A 23,301-nucleotide genomic window follows, 5' to 3' on the forward strand; every position below is an offset into this window, starting at 1 on the left:
CAAGTAAATATTCTTTCAGTAATAATTTGAGATGGGGATGAATATAAAAATGGATTGGCTTTTTCGATGAAAATAGTAGATTTGTTAAATATTAGTCCTTTCATATTCGTGGGTTCCAGAGACCCCCACGAATACAAAGGGACAAATATTGACCCATTTTTATTTGTCCATTGTATTAAAAGAAAAAAAATCTGCCTACTGGCCACAGATACCAGTCATGGCCCTTTGCAAAGATGGCAGCTCCAGCTTCCCTACCCTAAATGAAACTGCAGCCACCATCTTTGTAAAGGCAGCCAGTCTCCCTTTTTACATGCTTGGCTGGGAGGCCAGAAGCAGACTTTGGCAGCTGTGATTAAGGTAAGGGGGTGTTGGTTGGGGGTGGGGGAGGGCTAAGGTAGGGAAAGGAATGGGTGGGGGTAGGCTGTGGTGTTGGGTGACTGTAGGGGTGTGTGGCTGCCTTTCTGCTGCCTATCAGTTGATCGGCGGCCGGTAGGCAGAATGGTTGTTGTTGTTGCTTAAATAGGAAGGGGGTGTCAGTTGGGGTGGGGGAGGGCTAAGGTAGGGAAAGGAAGGGGGTGGGGTAGGCTGTAGGGTTGGGTGGCTGTGGGGGGGGTGGCAGCCTTTTTGCAGTCAATCAGTGGCCGGTAGGCAGAATGGTGTTTCTTTGTTTTTAATAGGAAGGGGGTGTCAGCGGGGCTGAGGGGTGGAAGGGGAACAGCAGGGGTGTTTTTTAAAAAAGCAACCCCCCTTGAATTGACAAATATATTCGTTATTCATTGCTTCATGGGGGCAACTTCATGTTTCGGACAATTCGCCAAAATGGTGAGTCGTCCCCATCTGTAGTAATAATGCATGAAAACAGTATTGGGGATAAGGTTCAGCTGACTTTAGTGCAGCTCGTAGTCTTTACTGGAAGATACTCAGAGCAGGAACTGTTATTTTTAATCTTGTAGATAACGGCTTTAAAACCATTAGAGTTTTAAACAAGCCAATAGTTTGATGGATATTGAACATACAATAACAGTTGGAGAATTTACTCTAATTTCATGCTAACCTGTGCTCGAGATTTAGGTGCATTACATCTTTAGGCACAAAATACAATTTTCTTCTATTTATTATTTTAAAAAAATAGCAGGCAACCTGTATTTTATTGAGGTGTTTTAGTGGACATAAATCATCTCTCCTCTATCTTACCTGGTCAAGGGAATTGTCAGCAGTCTACAATAGTATGTTGGGAGGTCTTCTTTGCTGGGGAGTGGTGAGGAGACTGTCAATCCAGTTTTACCACAAAAAAACAACAAATGGATTATATGTGGCCAGAACACTGTGGAGAACAGAGGTCCTGGCCATTATTTCTCCCCTATCCCTACTTTTCCATGTTGCATTTATAGTCTGAAATTGTGTCCCTTGACCAAGCAACTAGGAAAAGTTTCCATCATGGGCAGTGTGGTATCTGCACAGCAACCTGTAGGCATACGTATACCAAAGAAAAATAGCAGCTAACATGGGCACATAAAAATTGTGAGCGTGGGATGCCTGGATTGATTCCCAGACATATTATTACCTCTTCAACAACTGATCGTTGGATACCACATAGTTTTATTATCTTGACAAAGAATGTTGACTTATTTGTTCTTTTATATGCAATAAGAATGCAAGATGTTTACTCTTTAGGAGCTGCCAGTGAATACAAAGAAATTACAATTCTCTTTCTGTCTTTCTACAGGAGCTGTGGTTCGCAAGGTTGAGGTAAGATTCTAATCTCAATAAAAATAAATGAAGTGTCTAATTAGAATGAAACACTAAAGCATATGAGCATTATCTCAGACTTGCTTGTTAAACTGCTTGATGAAATTAAGTATGGCTGTTCTACAAATTATAGATGATCTCTTGTCTCTTACTTTCTGATTTTCCAGGATAGATACACTATTGTTGAAGCATAGTGTTAGACTCCAGTAGCTTCATTTGTGCATCATAATAAAAACTTTGAGAAACTGAGTGACAATACATACTTTCCTTCTCCCACCACAGATTGAATATTCACTACTCAGTTTGAAGCTCGGGAGGGGGGGAACTCAATAATTTTCCTTCACATTATTGCCTCAGCCATTGCAGCCATGATGTTCAGTGGATTATCTGTAGTCACCAGTGACTGTGAAGACTATGTGACACAATGTTATGTGCTTGCCAGTCCAGAGATCACAAGAGGCTCATTAATTATGGTTTTCATGGAGCAGGGCAGCTGTAGCAATAACTCTTTGTTAAATTCAAAGAGGACTGTATTCTTCGACTGCAGCTGAGGGTTACATTCTTTAATTTTCCCCATTTAAAAACTTCCAGAACATGAAATGGTAAATGACTACCTCAGACTAAATAAATGTATTTTTAACCTTCATATGTTAGTTCTACCAGAATGACTTTTGTGTGCAAGAAAGATTATTTGTGGCTCTGGTTGCCATATTCCAGTTCACTAGGAAACCTAATAAACAGATTAAGAAAATTGTCTGATAATTAGACAAAACCCATGATGAATTAGAATTCCATATAGGCATGCTCAAACATGTGGCTCTTCATCTCTAAGCTGGTTGGATGGACAAGGAAGTCTAGGTAAATGTCAAAACTAAGTGAATATGTGAACTGTGGTTGCTGAAATTTAAATAAAGAGTTCTTATAAAGAGAATTTTAATTGCAGAAACCCAAGATTACAATCAGGAAGAAGTTAGTGGAAAGCTTGAATAAATGCTAGAAAATTGTGGAAAGCACAACGAACAGAGCAGTGTGCGGAGTGAAAAGTTCCTTCGAAAGAGAGAGAATATTAATTTTGAGGTTTAGCATTTCAGGTTTTGGTTTTCAAATCCAAGTTGAAAATACAAGTTTTGTAATAAGAGACTTGGGTGGCAAACTTCAAATCCAGATCTCTACTTCATCCCCACTGAAAATCTGACTTGAAAATCCCCACTGAAAATCTCCAAATTCTCCCTCCCTCCCCTTTCTCCTTTGTACAAAGGTACAAAGGTATTTACCAATGCCTGAATTCTGATTAAAAATTCTGAAGGAGGACTATGTTTTTGAAATAGTGTTTTATTTCTCAGCAGTATACTTGATGGTAGTTGCAGAGCAGTTTAGGATTAATGGAGATAAAGAAGAGACCTCTCTGTGTGCCTGCCAGAGGCCTCTCAGGGAACCCTGTATCCTTGGGTTCTGTTCCACAGCTTCAGAAACAGGTTATGAATCTGTTCAGAGAAGTTGTGAAGCAGGAAGAACTCTCTATAACCAGGTCTTGTGAGAGGGAAATTAGGATACTCACAAGGATTGTGCATTCTCCCAAATTTCTAGTTTAACCCTTGCTTTTGACACTTGAAGATTAGTCATGCAGTAACCCAAGATTCAGTTCAAACAGTGCTGCATCTGTCCATGTATGCAATCTGAAGCATCAATGGGATGCATACATTTGCACTAAGTGTGTGTGTGTGTGTGTGTGTGTGTGTGTGTGTGTGTGTGTGTGTGTGTGTGTGTGTGTGTGTGTGTGTGAGTGACTGACTGACTGACTGACTGACTGACACAGAGAGAGAGAGAGAGAGAGAGAGAGAGAGAGAGAGAGAGATGTTCTCATCACGCCAGTGGACAGTGTGTGAGGGTGGAACAGTCATATTACTTTTTCAGTACAGGGTTTGCTACAGCTCTTTATCATTTAGTCCACAGGAGTATCACTTTGTCTACAAAAAAAATCTACACAAGGACTGGGACTGCTGATGTATTCAGTAGAGGGGTCATGCTGATTGTCTCTAAAGTCCCTGGTTATGATATAAAATAAGATTATGAGGCTACATGCTAAGCAGAGATGTATAGGATGACATGGTTTATTGGTTTTAAGTGTTGCTGTATCTTTTTTACATTTCATCAGGTGTTCTCATATAGTTCACAGTGTGAATGTGTGATAAATTGTCTCTCCTCATAAACTTTATTGCTGAGGATGGACCCTAGTATACTTGGAAAACATGTACTAGAAAAGTATGACATTTTCTAAAATTGGATATGTCTATAGCACAGAGAAGACCTATTTCAACCAGGAGTGTCTATATTAAATAAACATTTCCCCTCCATTTCTAGAGATTTCAATCTCAATATTTACTGACACAGGGGACACTGTGAAGTTTATATATCCCAGTCTGTTTACATCCTAGGGATATTCCTATCTCCCTGACAATTTCTATCTCCCCCCCCCCCCAGGCTCTGTAAAATCTGCCACTCTGATCATGATGTTCCTGTTTTCCTCTAGATGAGATGGTTTCTGCTGTATTTTATTAGGTCACAGTTTTAACCTAAATAATACATATGCATTTTAATGGAATATTAATTTTGTTTTTATTATTGTATGTTTAAGAGGGGGTGTGAGAAACAGAGAGAGAGTGAAAGCATAATGCTCAATTTATATGCTGTTTGGGAGTTACATTTAGATTTATATAGATACATCATATTCAGTCTCTACACAGTTGCTTTCTAGAATAGATATGGGACCAGAAGACTGGCCAGAGATGTATCCTCCTTGAAGATATTTGGATTATAGTCCTGAAATACAGGATAAAAGCAAAACTATGTGCTAACCACCCAGCAACCCTTTCCACGTGGCACAATTCAGCCAATACCTGAGTGAGAGCCAATTTGTATCCATATCTGTTCTGCAGAAAGGTTGTGCATGGTCCCACAACAACACTCTAAGCTGATCATCTCCCTTTTACATGCATGCATGTTGGATGAAAATGAATTCATAGAATCACAGAAGGGGACTTTAAGTCCACCAAGTCCAACCTCCCACTTACTTGGAGCATTTATTACTTCCCAAGGTAATTGGTTCCATTGTCCTACTGCTCTAACAGAAAGTTTTCAGCCAAAATCTGCCTTCCTGTAACTTGAGCCTATAATTATATGCCCTGCATTTGGGAATGATTGAGAACAGATCCTACCTCTCATCTGTATAACAGCCTTTCAAGCATTTGAAGAGTACCATAACTTCCCTCAGTCTTATTTTCTCAAGGCTGAAAACACCCAGTTCTTTCAGTCTTTCCTCATAGGGCTTGGTCTGTAGTCCCCTGATCATTCTTGTTGCCCTCCTCTGAACTTGTTCCAGTTTGTCTGAACGCTTCTGAAAGTGTGGTGTCCAGAAATAGACACTGTACTCAAGATGAGGCCTAACCAGAGGGGAACTAGTGCCTCATGGGATTTGGAGACTGTACTTCTGTTAAGATAGCCTAAAATAGCATTTGCCTTTTTTTGCAACCACATCACACAATTGGCTCATATTCAGCTTGTGGTCCATCATTTTAAGATCAAATATCTTGTCTTATCTTATCTTATCTTATTTTATCTTATTTTATGGTCTGTAATTCTAAGATCCTTCTCGTAAATAATATTATTCAGCCAAGTATCTTTCATCTTGTAACTGTGCAATTGTTTTAATTTTCCTAGGTGTAGAACGTTGCACTTATTGCTGTTAAGTTTCATTATGTTGTTTTCAGCTCAGTGCTCAAGTTGTCTTTGAATTTTGTTTCTGTCTTCCATGGTATTAGTTATTCTACCCAATTTTGTGTCATCTGCAGATTTGTTAACTATTCCCTGAATATCCTCAACCAAGTCATTAATAAAAATGTTGAAGAGTATTGGGCTCAGGACTGACCTTATATATCCCACTTGGTACCTTGTCCCAATTTGAGAAGGAACATTGATAAGCACTCTCTGACTACAATTATGTAACCGACTGTGTATCCACATATTTATTCTATATAGTCCACATTTCATAATATCTTTGTCAACAGCTTTCCTGAAGTCAAGTTATATTATGTTTATAGCATTCCCACAGATTACTTGATTTTAAAAGTGAGGTAAGATTAAAGGGCTTGCACAGTAACCACTTTATAATAAGCTCCAGAACCGATGTCAGACTGACTGATCTGCAGTTCTCAGGTTCTTCCTTTAGTCCTTTTTGAAAATAGATACATTAGCCCTCCTCAAATCATTTGGAGCTTCACCCATGATTTCAATAAAACAATAGACAGTGGTTATGAGAGTTCTTTAGTCAGTACATTCGATACTCTTGGATGCAGTTCATCTGGCTCAAGAGATCTGAATTCATTCAAAGTACTAAGATATTATTTGACAATTTGTTTATTAATCTCAAGCTGCAATCCTGTCCCTTCCACTTAAACTTCGCATTTGCCTGGAGGGTTATAGACTGTCCTTTGGGAAAAGACCAAGCTAAAGTAGCAATTGAGCTCCTCTGCCTTTTCTTTGTCATTTGTTAAAATTTTTCTGTCTTCATCAAGTAACTGAGCCACTATTTCTTTTTTCTGTCTTTTGCTATACGTGCATCTGAAAAAAAAAGCTTTTTAATTGCTTTTAGTGTCTCTTGTTAACCTCAACTCACTTTCCGTTTTTGTCTTCCTAATGCCAATCCCTGAAATTCTTTACTATCTGTCCTTCCTCTTCTTTTGTGGCATGTTTTCCTTCCACTTCCTACCTGTGTTTCTTTTTCCACTTCAGGTCCTCTCTTTGACCTTTTCGTGAAGCCACATTCATCTTTTTTGCTGTTTTCCATCTTTTTTCTTGTTCAAACCATGTGATTGTGCCTGTAGATTTTTTTTCTTTTTAACAGAAACTCCCACCTGTCTTAAATTCTATTTCTTATTAGGACCTCCTGCCATGAGACCTTACTTATCATTGTTCTGAGTTTATTAATTAATCAGCTTTCCTAAAATCTGGTATACACATGTGCCCATACTCTTTGAAACACTTGGAATTCCGCCCCCCCCAAAGGTTTCATCCTTATATTTTCCTTATAGGCTTCTTTACATTTTATTGAGCAAAAATAGTGACTTGTACCAGTTTCTCATTTATAGGTGGGGTCTCATTTGTATTTGTGGCTTGGATTTCAGGAGAGGGATTAACAACGGCATTGTAGCCAGTCAACCTAGAATGCTATTGGGCCATGCTGTGGGCGGTGGGTCCTCAAGAAGCAGTCACCAACATTGGTTGATCACAGGAGGTGGGACCTGGAAGGAGCAGCAGTCTCCAAACGTTTCAGTGGGAGGGCTGCATAATGTATGCTCCATATTTTTGAGGGCTGAAGGAAGATGCATGTGCGTGTATGTGCACATTCCTGCATGCACACCCACACTCCCACACGCCTGCCTGCATGCACGCCCACTCACCTGCCTGTACACACAGACTCCTGCATGCCTACACACACACACACACTCACCAGCATGTCCACACACCGGGCTGGATAAAAAGGCAAGGTGGGCCAGATGTAACCCATGGACCATAGTTTGGAGATCCCTGCTCTTGTGACTACATGTTTAACTTATATTAAAGTTTCCCCTATGGGCTCAGCTCACTTTGCTGACCAGTTTCCAAGCCTCAAGATGGGACTTGAAAATCACCCAAAGTGGTCTCATCAACAAGGGGTTTTGATGGAATCATTTTACATACTCAAATATTATGTGAGTTGTCAAGTTATGCACATGCATTTGTGAACAGACTCCTTATAGAAATGTGGAATCCTTATTAGCAAAATGTTCACAATGTCTTCAGAATTTGGCATATTGCTTTATAAAATGCATTGGGAATGCTTTACAAAGAAGGCCCATAGCATCAGGCTCCTTTATTTACAATAGAAATAATCTATTCTGACACAACCATCTCCATATGAATTACATCTTTATTTTTAGCACATGAACTCCTTATCCCTAACCTTTTGAATATAATAAAAACCATTATTTCCAATCACATAACAGGCTCATCTTTTCTGTTATTTCCCCCCCCCCTTTTCACCAAGTACCTTTAACGTTATCATTCTCGGGAACACATTTGCAAACTGTCTGGTCAGCTGTATAACTGAAAAAGGTCAAGGCAAAATATCAGGACACTTAACAAATGTATTTGTGTGATGTATTCATTGGAATCCTTCCAGTTGCATGGTAACCTTCTTTGTAATTACTTGCAACTCTTTTTAAAATAATTTAATTAGTATTTTTTTATTTGATTATTGCACCTATTGAACTTTTCTTTCTTTCTTTCTTTCTTTCTTTCTTTCTTTCTTTCTTTCTTTCTTTCTTTCTTTCTTTCTTTCTTTCAGTCAATGCTGTTAAAAAGCTACATAACATAGGCCAACTAGCATGAAATCGTGCTCCCCTGGCACACATACACAGGGAAGAGTAATGCCTATATAACATATAATGCATAGTTTGAGATCTCACTATTATGGCATTCTTTCATGTAACAATGATGTGTAACCGTAAAAGAATGGAAAAGAAAGATGATAAGGGAAGGCACAAATATGGTTTTTATTTTGAAACTATTACATTGGTTCCCCGTTCTGACCACCATTCAGAGTGGCAGTGGACCTAATGATGAAACCTGGGACCACAAATGCTTTATGTGAAGCTGGAGTGTCCTCTCCAGAACATGAAGCCTGGATAAAATAATATGGAGGATAGGCTGTTACCCAAGCAGCAAATCCCCCCTCTCCACATCACTGAAATAGTCCAATGGAAAGGCAAGAGTCAATACAACTGGTTCCAGGGACTGGTTTGCAGGAGTTGCCAGAACGGCCCAAACTGCCTCCGGGACTCCGGCTCTGGATTTTGCCTTGAGGTTAATTCCTGAAGCCTTTTCCATCAGTGGATATAGCCATGAGGCAGTGGAGGTTTGAAATCAAGAGTTTTCCTTCTCCTGGATGGGCTGCCTTCCAATGCTGACGAGCCCCACCCACCTGGGAGGACCAGAAACAGTCATTAGAGATATCCATAATTAGTTCTGGGTAAAAAAAATCCTTTCCTGAGGACTAGGTAGCAAACAAAGTAAGCTAATTTGCATAATCCTACAAGTGAAAGAAGCTTGATCTGTGAAACTGAAATAACTCATGTTAGGCTGTGGTCACATAGGCAATTTGAATAGCTTGCTGTTCAGACTTTTTAAAAATTGGGTTCAAGTCAGGTGGTATTTAAACCAGTGACCGTGTTCACATGCACTGAATAGTCTCTTGGCAGCCCATGTAAATCGATGTCCCCCTTGCATCGTGTGAACAATAAACATCTAAATTGATTTAATTAACTCACTTAAATGAGTTTCTTATTCCCAGTGTGACTGCAGTCTTAATTAAGGATTTCCCTCTTCCAGGTGTGAGTTATCTTCAAAAAAACTGTTTCTGGAATTTGAAAACAATTTGAATGTGGGAGAAAATAAAGCAGATTCATTGATTCCTCTTTGGGTATCCATCTGACAACATCAAGATGATCTTCAGGGTCCTCTAGTTTCCTTTGCCTGGTTCTTGCCGGCACCAGTGATGGAATTCTCATTCCCTTAGTTTTCGTCTCTTTCTGTGGATGGTCACTATCCAGTCTTTGCCATATATCTGTTAAATGGTGATACTGACATCTACACAGGACAATTATTACCTGAGTTGGAACATTCCAGAGCTTGAAACTAGCTGGTTCTGAATAGAAACTGTAGCTTCTAGTTACTTTTGTAATTATAGGGAGTGTCCTCAATGTATAGTGGGTGAGGAATATAACAGAGTTTGTGCTGGATTTTACTGTGTCTCATGCTATTGCCAAGTGTTCTGTTATGGGTATTGAGGCAACCAGGTGGAAGGCAGGAGCATAGATTTGCAGCATAGGCCAGTGGCTTATACAATCCAAATACTTTTAAAGTAACTAAAAGTAACAGTATTAATTATATTCAAGAAAAGGAAGATTTTCAAAGTCCCAATTACAACAGTAACTAATTGCTTTTGGGCTTTGAGATGTAACGGTAACATAGCTTTTTAAAAGTAATGTTCCAAGCTATTGACTATACTACTAATTGGGTAATGAAAGACCTCCCCAGAGTTTAGAATCTTTGGTGAAATACCTGAGGTCTTTTTCCTGAATACTTTTTTAGTAGTATAAAGCTGATTTTATCTGTACAGTAATACTGAGGTTTCTGTTTCCAGAAACACATTGCTTTCTCCACTCTAAAATTAAACATTTACCGTCTTTTGGAAGTTATATAGGCTCAATTCTATGTGCGATAAACACTCTTTAATTTTTAAAGATGTTTAAATTAAATATAGTCCCGTCCAGTACATTTTTGGTTTCTGGGTTTAAATAGAGAAATATGATGTGTGTTTATTTCCTTTCTTTCCTTTTTCATCTTTAATATATTTGTAACATTAAGAATATTTTCATTTCCTTTTTTCTCAGAACTAGATATACAGTTTTTGGTGAAGCACCAAAAATAAAAGCCACAAAGGACATTTTTATTGATAGCTTAGGCCCGATTATTCTTTAGCTTTATATCATATTGGATTTATAAGGAAATGAGCAAGAGTGAGGTCATATCTCTGACCTGTGAAAAATTTTGTTTAAAAGATTTGGTATAATAATATTTTACATTATGTCCTAGATGTTGCTGTTCTTTTGGTTACAGAGATCCTAAGAGATCCAGCAGTGTCTCGAAGGATACCTCCACAGCCATTGCTAGTGGAATAAAAAATTCCCCAGTGTCAACCAAGACACTGGTTCAAGAAATGTCTTACAGGCAGGAGCCAATGTTGTTTTAGATAAATGGGGTACATTCTAATGATGGGTTGGGCATCTGGGAGGAACCAAAAATATGGAATTAACTTGTTTTACTGTAAATTTCTTATCATGTGTAACTGAAAGTTATTCCAGGTGGGGCATTTGTACCCCTTTAAATTCTCAATCATATGTAGATGATAATGGAAATCCTTCCAAAATCCTGATGAGGGTTCCCCTGTCTTTGCATGACTCCTTTTTCTTGGTTTAGCATGTGTTTTCCCCTAACTAAGTATCTAGTGTTTTTTGTTTTGTTTTGTTTTGTTTTTGCATCTCTTTGTTCTGTGGGCAGAATTTATCTCTTGGCTCTGCCCTTCATAGTGCAAGGCTTGTTTTCAGGCCCACCTCCTTTGTATTTTAAAGGATTCAAATACCTGCCGGCCCCCAAATGGTTGGTAACGCTATGGCATTCCCCCAATCCATTTTTTTTTTAAAAAAATAGGTTAGAGCAGAGAAAATGAAGGAAGTAGAAGACAGGAGGTGATACTTTAATGCAGCTTTTGATTCCTCTTTAAATCCAGACGCTACCCAGAAAATATATAGAAATATGGAAGGAAATTGAAAAGTTTGCCATGATCTTTAATTCAAGGGAAGACTTAATGTACAAGTGGGTTCTGGACAAAGTATATGCAGTTTGGAAAGAAAACCTGGAATCCTATTCATAGCTTTGATCTGGTCGTTGGATGGATTTTAGGAATAAATGCAACACTCCACTCAAGACATTTGTGCTATACTATGAAGTAGCAGAACACTGTTTCCACCACCCTGCAACTTGAGCATTTTATAGAGATATACTGAATGGTTGAGAGGCACATTGTTTTGGAGATGAGGAAGTCTCCAAGGTACCATTGCAGGATGTTTAATATGAGCAGTTGGTGGAAGACTGGTCTTCCATGTGCTGTCTGCTCTCTGCTTTCCTTTTTAGGGAGGGAGTTACTCTCTGTCATAGATTTGTTCAGTAGACTCTCATTAGCCAGCTTCATACGATAACCATGATTACTTCACTTCATAAAGGTGAGCATGGTCATATGTACTGGCACTGCCCTCTGCAATGGATACCTGGTGTCCAGTTTCAACATTTTCATATTGATCACTGATTGCTGCTAATCATCATCTGCTCTTGAACAGCTACTAATGCACAGACATTGTGCTGAGACACCCTCATTCTGCAGGGGTCCTAATCCTTAGGGATACCTACAAGTGCACAGTGTATTTATACAAGTTGCTTTTCTAAATATCTATACTCAGTTTTAGGAAAGATAGCTCAGTGTCTTATGTTGAAGGCATGCCTGAGAGGTGTGGTTTCACTTCCTGTTATTCATGTGGTCTCCTTTGTTTAAATCATACATGGAGAGAACCACAGCCTGTCTGACTTTTTAAAGACTATGGTCAAAATCAAGTTGATAGTACCAGTCAGAGTAGAACAACTGAATAGTATAAATCAGGATTTATGTAAATTCCATTGATCCAATAAGTCTGCTCCAGCTGGGATTACCAGCAAGATTCAGGGCCATTATTCCCACTTAGAAACCCTATTCTGTAAATTCATATGCTATCGATGTTGCATAAGCTCACAGTGTCTTGGCAGCCATTTCTTCTTATTCACCAAAGCACCTACTTCTCAATAATTCTACGAATCTCCCAAGTGTATATAAGACAGTGGCCAATAACCTATTCCATTATGCATTCACAGAAGAGCAGTCATGCTGCCAGTCCAGCTGACTCCCCTTTGCTTGCCAGGTTTCACACAGCTTCTGAAAATCGTTGTGCATGGAGACTTCTAGAATGGGGAAACACTTGTGCTATTGTTCTTAGGCTCCAAATATTGGCCAGTATCTTATATGAGGTAGTAGCCTTTGACTTCTGAATGTCATACATCCACATTCCCTTTCCTTTTTGAGGGAGCTGGTGAGATCTGTAACAAAATGTTGCTCAAATATTCCTTATCTGCTCATATTTAGAGCTCTAGGTAGGCTGTCCCTCCGAACTGGCTATCCTATCCTATTCCCAAATCCTGTTCTGCTGCTTTTCTTTTCCAACACATGCATTATTCTGTGCTTGTTGAGCATGCTCAGTTCTTATTAGGCTGCTGGTAGGTGTGCCATGTTACAGATCTTTTTAAAATCATGGGGTGCCCAAGCTCACTGCTACTTCCCTCTTATTTCTCATTGACTCTGTTTTAGCTCAAATCTTATCAATGCAATGACCTGACTCTACTATTAGAGTGACCAGATATTCTTGTTCTGCCAGCACAATGGCTCCCAATGTCTTTGGTTAACCTGACAAGCAAATGATTTTCACTGCATTCCTTAAAGAATTTGTCTGTGACACTCTCACAGACGGTGCATTAAAATAAGGAAATGTCTCAGCCTTCTGGCCAAGAGAGCTTACCACCTCCTCCTTCAAAGATAAACATCTTGCTTCATTATCTCTTTCATTCTAACATGCTTATCTGAATTGAATTAATAAGTACCTACCACAGGTTTCCTGCACTGATTGCTTGCAAGTTTGCAGAAGCTAATATTCAAGGACATTAAAGGAAAAATAAAAGAAATGAGGTCTTTGCAAGTAGGAGATGCTTTACCGTTTGGTCCCATAAAATAAAATAAACATTGTAAAAAAAAATGAAGCCCATAAACATCAGGAAGACGGATAAGTTGACATATTGTTCTGCATATCTCTGTTTAATAATATTATATTTCATTTCCCGTGCTAAGAAAACAGCCATTACCCAAAGCAGCCATTCGTAAACAGCCATTGTGAACAGATTGCATCCTTGTTGGTGGTATGATAATTGAAATAAGTTTACCAGTCTTTTATGAGAAAATACCAGATGTATAAAATACCTATTAATCAACTCACTCGCTTTTGCAGACATCAGCTTCACTACCGATGGCTATTAAAGAATAAACGGGATAAGAGCAAAAACGGGGGGGGGGGGGGAGAGAAATCAGAGAATTAGCTGAGCAATTCAGCCATGTGGTGTGTTGCTTAAAGGGAAAATGAAGAAGGGGAGGCCCTGTGTTCTCAGATCAGTATTTGTGGAGCCATCAGGACCTGTTAATCAGTTCAACATTTGTTTGGTTTTTATAATTGCAGGAGTAGGTTAACCATCCCTTTTGTGGGTTAGAATATAAAGCATCAGACCGCTTCCTTCTATCTAACTGCACTCCCCTCACCTTCCTGCTGCCAAGCACATTTTCATTGAATTCTCCTCTATGTATGAGAAAGTTTACAAGGGCACTTTTTGTTCTTCTGGGCATGAGAAACACTGTTAAATCTATTTTCTTTTTCCTTCTATAAAGCTAGATGGAGACAGAAGACAATGTGAAGGGGGGCTTTGTCCAGGATACGCTGGTATAATTTCAGTCATACAAATGGGATTATGAAAATATGTGTGAGACAGCATGACAAATGACACAACACACCCTTTATAATGTCACAGATATTAAAACGATGTTGTAAAGATGGCTACTCACCATAATGAGGATCAAAAGAACACCCCATAGCATAGAATTGCATAAATCTCACCTTCACAAATAATTTCATGGAGCTCTTTTGTCTAACAAAAGGATGTGCATTGCCTCTCTCAAGATGTTGTTGAACTGTCATGTCCATCGCTCCTCATCATTGCCTAATGCTGGCTAGGGCTAATGACAGTTTCAGGCCAACAATATTCAGGGGACCATAGATTGTCTAATCCTGGTTTAGGGTAGACATGGACTTTATTTAGCTTGATTCTGTTCCTTGAGTCTGTTCCTGGTGAAAAATCCTTGCATTAGTACAGTAGTAGGAAACATTTTGCTCTGAGATGTTTTGGGCTACATCTCCCATTGTCCCTTAATATTACTCATGCTTCTTGGGATATCTGAAAGTTGAAATCTATAGCATCTGGAGACCCAAGGATTTTTATTTATTTATTTATTTATTTGCTTTACTACGTTATTTTATTTGAATTGCTGACTGATGCAGTGCAGGTAAAATGTGGAGAAAGTCAGGTATAAAAGAGTGTGGTGAAATAATAAATCCGGCTGAACAACATCAAGCAGCACAGTCTCTTCGGAAGCTCCAAAAGAAAGAAATGAAAAGGGTAGGAATGGCCGTAGTCAGAAAGTCAGAAGAGATTCCACCTTCAGCCTGAAAAGAGATGTTTGTCTGTCTCATTTAACTACCAGATGAGAAGACTGATTCTTGACCAGAATCTATGATCCTATGATTCAATGTCACCTTCGGTTTAGGATACATGTTCTGACTGCTGCTATCAATGATGTTGCATCTCAGATAATAACCCCCCCCCCCACACACACACAAGTACTAGGCTATTGGTTTAAGTTGTGGAAGCAAGTCTGCATCTTCTTTGAACAGTTTTCTCCAGCTCTACTTCTTGTAACAATGAACTAAATCTTTTTTGTTCTCAGGACAATCACCCAAATCTCTCATTTTTTTTAAAAAAATGTCTTGGCTTTCCTGGTAATGCAGAGGGGACCATGGTTGATGCAAGCTACAGAGCTTTCTGTAGCAGATGCATGACATAAGCAAGGAAGCAAATACTGTTCTGTGATGTTTTGACAGCCCCATATATATATATATATATATATATATATATATATATATATATATATATATATATATATATATATATATATATATATATATATATATATATATATATATATATATATATATATATATATATATATATATATATATATATATATATATATACGGCTGTCAAAATGTATATCAGTGGACTATTTATTTATTCATTGATTCATTGATTCATTGATTCATTGATTCATTCATTCGATTTGATTTGATTTGATTTGATTTGATTTGTACCCTGCCCATCTAGACTAAAGTAAAAGCAATATAATAAAATAAAATAAAAACAACAGTGACAATATAATTCAAAATGGGAAAGTCATTAGGTGATGACAGGAGGGAAAGCCTGCTTAAAGAGCCAGGTCTTAAGTTTGCTCTTTAAAACACCCAGCGAGGGAGCCAGACAGATCTCTGAGGACAGACTGTTCCAGAGGCGAGGGGCCACTGCCGAGAAAGCCCGGTTTCTTGTTCTTTCTCTCCAGGCCTCCCTCAGCGTTAGGCCCCTCAGTCGCCCATCCTGGCTAGAGTGAGTGATTCGGGTAGATCTAGGTGGGAGGAGGCGTTCTGCTAGGTATCAAGGTCCTAAACCATTTAGGGCTTTATATGTCATCATTAACACTTTGAAACCAATGCGAAGAAGAGAAAAGATCATACTACAGTACATGCAATGAGATTATTAGGGCTGTAGCTCCCCCAGTCAGTGATAATAGGTGCAATTTCTAAGGATTTAAGGAAAGTATCATGAGAATTTTTGGATTCTAATTAGGGAAGTGTATTTGGATTTGGAAATATTCAGAATTCACTGAAAAATGCCATATTCAGATAGTTCTGAATATTTCCAAATCTGAATTTGAAAGTTTCAAATATCTATAATAATAATTCCTAATATTCAGAGTCCCGTTTACTTTTGTAGATAAGAAGGCAAGAGGGAGGATAGAAAGTAAAACCTATTTCTTCTTCGTGGTTTCTGTGAATGCACACTAATGGATTTAATCTGCGCCTGAGCAGAGGTCTCTGGAATATTCTAGAGCTTTATGATACGTTCGTCAAGGACTGCCCCCTAGTCCACGTGGTCCGCCCGTCCTGGTAATTACCTCAGTTCCGAAGAATAGCCTGCCACTGCATCAAGAGATACAGGAGTGATGGACAGAGGGGAGGACAGGTGGGAAGTGTGAATTCACAGATGATCATTTGAAGAACCAGAGTTACAGGTAAGTAACCTCTTTTTCTTCTTCATGGTCTCTATGAATGCACACTAATGGGTGATTAACAAGCCCGTCCTGGTAATTACTTCATTTCCTTTTTGCTGCCACTGAGGTGTCTCCTCTCGTCAAGCTCCGTTCGTCTTCAGCTTGCTGTTTGAAAAAATAAAAAAGGACTTTTAGATTGATTCTTCAAACTTCTATATATATAAGCAAGGCAAATCATAAGATACTTTTCTACAATTTCCCCTCCCCTTTCCCCACCATTTATGGCCCCTCTTCCCCCATTTAAAAGGTGCACCTCATGCTCCAACGAAGTCCCCGTTTCAGACGGCCACAATCTCTGCCTTTTTTTTGTCTGGGAGAATCTCACCAACCTTCTAATTGTCAATTCTGCAAAATCTTCACCAAACAAGCCCTCAAACTCCGACAACAGCATCTTTGGTCGTTCCATTGGGAACATTCCTTGCAACCAGCTCAAACTATGGAACCGTCCCAAACTTCTCACCCCCCGAAAGTTCTCCAGGCCCAACTACAACTTCTCCGACAGCTAAATCGATCTCCAAGATTAAACTAAAATCTAAGCCCAAAGCTTCCAGTTCAACAAAGTCCATCCCGGTATTGAAATCTCCTTTGGTATCGGAACCCTCCAAGAAGTCCTCCACCAACTTTCATCCCCCCTTACAGAGATCGATACCAGGCATAACACCATTCCACGGCCAGCCTACGATCCACGTTACCATCTTGCCTCGATAACCGCAATTGAGCCCCATGTCTTCGGATTGGGTGATTCCGAGTCAATGTACCAAGTACCCAACATTTCACCTCCGCACAAGAGGTTAAGGAAGACCCATCACACGTCTCAGACGTGCCATTCCGATGCCAATCCTGTACGACCCATAACTCTGACTGGGTCTATGGCATCTCGAGAGCTCCCTACTCAGTATCGCCACTCCAAATGGGTCATGCTCTATGAGCCTCCATAGTATCATGACCCTACATTCAAACGTTCTTGACATCGAGCATATCAGTATTACCAACCTGAGCTCGACTTCTATACCAACCGTCGACACCGATACTACTACCAATCTGACTTCTCTGAGTCTTCACCTTCTCCTCGATACTGATCACATATCATGGCTTCTACCATTCCTTGTCGGATGATGACTCCGTACCGCCCCCTCCGATACTGAAGTCCCACAAATCTCACAAAAGACAACATCCTGAGCCTCTCCAGGACCAACCTATGATTCCAAAACGATACCGGACCTCTGTACAGACAGTGCCACGCATCGCACAGCCCTCTGGTTCCACTCAACCATAACCTTCCTTGGTACAAACAACCACCACATATGTTGAACTTCCACCTCTACCTTCCGGTACCGTGTATTCTCATCATAAGAAACTCTCGAAATATCAATCTGCTCCAATACCAGCCCAACAGGCTCCTGCCAGACCTCATCATTATCTTCCAGAACCTCTTTCCACCTCCGTCCCACGATACCATCCTACCTCTCCAACTTCATCTTCTCAATCCTACTATTCGGAGGCTTCTAACTCTGTACCAGAACAGTAATCCCTCCCCTAATCTGCCTACACCATACTCGGATGTCACTCAGGTTAACCCTCCATCACCATCTGATGGCTTCTCTTCCTATTCTCAGTTGGTCCTTCAAATTGCCAAGGCTATGGAATTAGATGTGCAGCAACCAGTTCAACCCCAATCAGATAAAGTATTTTAGGACATTAATGAAGAACAAACTCCACCTCTAAGTATGAGTTTTATTCCTTTATTATTAGAACTCACTAAACAAACTTTGTCTAAACCATCATCTTTTCCTCAAATGTCTCCTAACGTTGAAAATCTTTACAAGACATACAGAGAAAATGCTGCCTTCCTCTCCAAACATCCACCTCCTAATTCAGTCATTGTGGATGCCACTCAAAATAGAACACAAAATCGTTCCAGCACCATACCGAATAACAAGGAAGGAAGAAAATTAGACATGGTCGGGCGTAGATTCTATTCCCTCACCTCATTTACTCTCTGTGCTGCCAATTATCCTGCAGCTATGGGAGCTTATCATCGTTATCTCTGGGACAAAGCTCTCCCATCACTGTAATCAGCTTCAGGTGAATACAAACCCTGTGGTCGCGCTTTCCACCAAGAGGCCACGGCCCTTGCCCATCAAGAGCACATCACAGCCAGACATATTACTGAAGCATCATCTAGACACATGGCTACTGCTATAGCCCTCCGTAGACATGCCTGGCTACAATCCGCCCACATCTCAGATGACGCTCACATGAAAATTGAGGATTTACTGTTCAATGGTACTGGCCTGATCGAAGAAAAGACCAGTGACATACTAGACAACCTACAAAATTTGAAAAAGACAGCACAATCATATAACACCCAACCATACTACAAACCACAATAATTTCAGTGGCGCCACCCTTACTCTTACCAGTAGACCAGATCATTTGCTGACAAAAACAAATATTCTTCACAGCCCTCTCCCTCCTTCCAACCTAGACATGCAGTACAATGTCACCGCCCCAAGCAGCCTTTCCATCGACCTGACAAGAAACAAAAACATAGTCTTTGACTTCTTCAACCCCCAGATCTGCTCAACCTACCTTTCTCCTTCCACCGCCACTTGTGTTTCAGCCCATCTTCCATCTTGGACTCCTGGGTCCTCACTCTCATTGCTACAGGTTACGCCATAGAATTCATTTATCCACCTCCACCAAGGATCATTCTAACTTATCCATCTGCTGCACTCAAACAAGAAATTCAATCTCTTCTCCTAAAGGATGCCATATCACCTATCAACCCTTCAGAAGACGATCCAGGGTTCTTCTCCCACTGCTTCATCGTCCCAAAATGAGACAGCGGTCTACGACCTGTCTTCGACCTTCAGGACTTCTACTATATCACTCAGAGACGTTTCCATATGGTTACACTAGAACGAATCCTACCCATTCTTCAACAAGGCGACTGGTTCACAGTTATAGATTTAAGTAATGCATACTTCCACATTACAGTTCACCAGGACCATCGCACATTCCTCAGATTTCCTGTAGAACCCCATGCCTACGAATTCAAAGCCCTTCCCTTCAACCTCTCTACAGCAGTGGTCCCCAACCTTGGGCCTCCAGATGTTCTTGGAATACAACTCCCAGAAGCCCTCACCACCACTTCTGCTGGCCAGGATTTCTGGGAGTTGAAGTCCAAGAACATCTGGAGGCCCAAGGTTGGGGACCACTACTCTACAGCACCGAGAGTATTCAGAAAATGTATGGCACCTGTAGCAGCCCACCTGCGTCCTCTGTGAATCTCCATCTTCCCATACATAGACGACTGGCTGATAGTCTCCCCTTCATGCTCTCAAGCTTTAAGGGATATCCAGTTGACTCTTTCTCTCCTTGCTGATCTGGGCCTCAAAATCAACATAGCAAAATCCATTCTTATTTCCACACAATGGATTGTCTATGTAGGTGCAGTACTCAACTCTACCAAGTCTTTCTTCCTCTAGAAATGGCAATCAAGCTTCACACGCTCATTGGTCAATTCCTTCCTTACGCCTTTGTCACAGCACATTCAAATCAATGCCTCCTAGGCCTTGTGGCCTCCACCACATCAACCATTCAACACACCAGGCTAAAGACGCACTCTCTACAATCATGGAATCTGTCCCTATTCAACCCAATGACAGATCCACCATCCAAACTTCTTCAGGTAACGCCCAAGCTCTCCTCTCAGCTCCTCTGGTGGGACACTCCATCCAAACTGTTCATCATACAGTCCTTTGCTCCTCTTCAACTACCAGTTCAGGTCACCACCGATGCAAGCCCTACTCGATGGGGGGACACATTGCAATGACCTTCATATCCATGCTAACTGGTTCCACGCAGAGTGGGCTCTTCATATAAACAATCTCGAACTCTTAGCCATTTTCAAAACCTTCCAAGCTTTCGAACCAATCATTCTCGGCAATGCCATTCAAATTACAACCGACAATACCACCGCGTTGTTTTACATAAACAAGCAAGGAGGTACACAATACCTTCCAAGTCTGGGAACGGTGTCTAGAATGCCACAGCTTTCCCGTAGCAGTGCATATTCCACTCAAGACAATCTTGTAGCAGACAACCTCAGCAGACTGCATACCCAGATGCAAGAATGGTCTCTAGACTAGACCTTATTTCTCCACCTTTGCAAGATCTGGGGTCAACCACAAATTGACATGTTCGCAACAAAACTCCAAATGCACCCTCTTCTATTCAAGGGCAGGCATGGGACATGGATCCCTCAGGGATGCACTGATGGCAGACTGGACCACACACCTCGTCTATCTCTTCCCTCCCATACCTCTCCTTCTCAGAACAATAGCCAAAATCTGTCAAATTTGCTACAACGCATTCCTCATTGCCCCTTGGTGGCCAAGACAACCATGATTCACCATGTTCCGCTCCATTGCCACAGATTACCTCTCATTCCTCACCTCCTCTCACTGCATTGAGGCAAAACTCACCACCCAGACCTGCACGGTATGGAGGATTCACCCTCTATATATGCCATCTTATCTAATGCCCCAAAGCCTAGTGGCAGTTAAGTTCTATTCCTATAAATGGACTGTCTTCACCAAATTTGCTCTCCAACATCATCTTCCTACCAATCCTACAACTCTGCAAGCTGTCCTTCAGTTTCTCTCCCATCTATTTCATAAACAACTCTCCCTCTCTACTCTCAAAATTTACCTATCTGCTATAATAGCTCATCAACCTCAAGATTCTGATGCTGCTATGCTTTTTCTTCATCCCTCATTGAAACTCTTCCTTTGAGGTGCCTCCAATATGCGTCCTTCTGCTCCCACACCTTCCGCACAATGGTCTCTACCTCTTGTTCTTCAGTGGCTTACCTGTGCTCCATTTGAACCACTTGCTACAGTCTCTGTGCACCTCCTTTCCCTCAAGACACCTTTCCTGGTTGCCATTACTTTTGCTCGTAGAGCCTTGGAGCTTGCTGCCCTCAGAGTCGATTCTCCATTTCTTCAATTTCACTCGGACAAAGTCACCCTCTTCCCTGATGTTTCCTTTCTACCAAAGGTTGTATCACATTTTCACCTCTCACAACCTATTGTCTTACCTACCTTTTTCCCACCCTGTTTAATGTGGCTGTGATGGAGAGCAATCACATAGCTCTCTACATTCAATAGGTAGTGGAGTTTAGCTACAGAAGGCAAGGGCTGTTTGTCACAGACAATGGGACAGACATGATGGCAGCACTGCAGGCTGGGAAGATGAAAGGGGTGAAGTATATGGCTTACACTCTCAACCTAGTTGTCTGGGGTGCTTTGCAGGGTATGGAAGAGGCAGTGTCCAGAACATGAGCTGTTACAGTAAGGTAAAGGTAAAGGTTCCCCTTGACATTTAGTCCAGTCATGTCTGACTCTAGGGGGTGGTGCTCATCTCCATTTCCAAGCCGTAGAGCCAGCGTTTGTCTGAAGACAGTTTCCGTTGTCATTGGCCAGCGCGACTTAGGCACAGAACGCTGTTACCTTCCCACCAAGGTGGTACCTATTTATCTATTCACATTTTTACATGCTTTCGAATTGCTAGGTTGGTAAGGAGCTGGGACAAAGCAACGGGAGCTCACTTTTTTGGAAGAAGGATAGTTAATTTTAAAAATTATTTCCTGGTAACTACTTTTGAGAGGCCTTGGACCTATATTTGTAAAACATACATTTAAAAGTAACTTTCCGAGTGGTAGTATATAAGTGGCTATAGTTCATTGTGTGCACACATGACTCATAAGGCTTTAGACATCAATGAGCTAAATTAAATCCCAAGTACAGCAGACCCAGTGACTAAATGGGACTTGTTAGATGGAATCCTATTGATGTTTATATAAGGACTTTGTAACTTGCTACAGTTAAATGCCACTAATTGCCAAGGTGTCAGGGTGTACCTCAGTTATGTAACAGTGTGCATAACAAGATATACAACCAACATGTGCCCTAGCACTTTGTCTATTAGCTGTAAACAACCATAGCAAGTTATGCAAACCTTCAGCAAACACCTGTAGGATTCCAGCTGTTAACGCAACACTCTTTGGATGCATGGACAAGTCTCGTGGATTCAATGAATCTACTCTAGTTGGGACTAGAACTGATTTAGCCAAGTGGGCTGAAGCATGCTGGGTTCTGTATTAGGCCTGTGTGTCCATATAAAATATGTTCCTAAATGCATTTTTTTCTGAGAAAATAGATTAAGAAATATGTATTTAAGTGCATAATTCTACACCAATTTTATGCAGTTAAAACAGTTAATGTAGAAATGGAATAGAATGAACCTGTACAAAAATAACACAGAGTGGAAATGGACATCTCTCTGTCCCTGGTCTTGAATGTAGGGTATGGCAGAACCCACAGAAACATGGAAAATGAAAGATTAAGAAGGTGATACATTAACAGAATACGTAGGGGCAGCAAGATTAGGTAGGATGAAAAAGCATTTGTTGAGATTTGGTGTGAGAAATCTGAAGTAGTCAGAGAGACTGAACCGAGAAAACAATTCACTGAAACAAAATCCATAAAATATGCAAGTACTGTATAGTCCACTTTGTGTAGCCCTCCTAAAACACATCATATCAATGACATCACTTTTCATAGCAACTGATGGCATATGCAGTCATTAAGAGTAGCAATTTCTCCAATGAATTAAGTGAAAAACTGACTAGAACAGCAGTACATAATGCAAACCATAGTAATCAGCTTAAAATGTGTATCCTGAGGTTTCAGATGATGTCATAATCTACTACAGCAAATCTAATAGTATTGTTGCCTGGAAGCTAAGCCATTATGCTGCATTTAATTTTT

The 23,301-nt window shown here is 40.4% G+C and overlaps 1 protein-coding gene across 48 annotated transcripts in view; it reads left to right on the top strand.

Annotated features, from left to right (window-relative positions):
• PTPRD (protein tyrosine phosphatase receptor type D) overlaps positions 1 to 23,301 on the top strand; it is a 1,767,834-nt gene that overhangs the window by 924,750 nt on the left and 819,783 nt on the right. For all 48 annotated transcript variants that reach the window (XM_078384988.1, XM_078384990.1, XM_078384987.1 and 45 more), the window contains one exon: positions 1,727 to 1,749. The gene's annotated coding sequence lies outside the window, so the exon portion shown is untranslated. The remainder of the gene's footprint in view (positions 1 to 1,726; positions 1,750 to 23,301) is intronic.

Source organism: Pogona vitticeps, chromosome 2 (assembly GCF_051106095.1).
Source record: "Pogona vitticeps strain Pit_001003342236 chromosome 2, PviZW2.1, whole genome shotgun sequence".
Classification (NCBI taxonomy): Eukaryota; Metazoa; Chordata; class Lepidosauria; order Squamata; family Agamidae; genus Pogona; species Pogona vitticeps.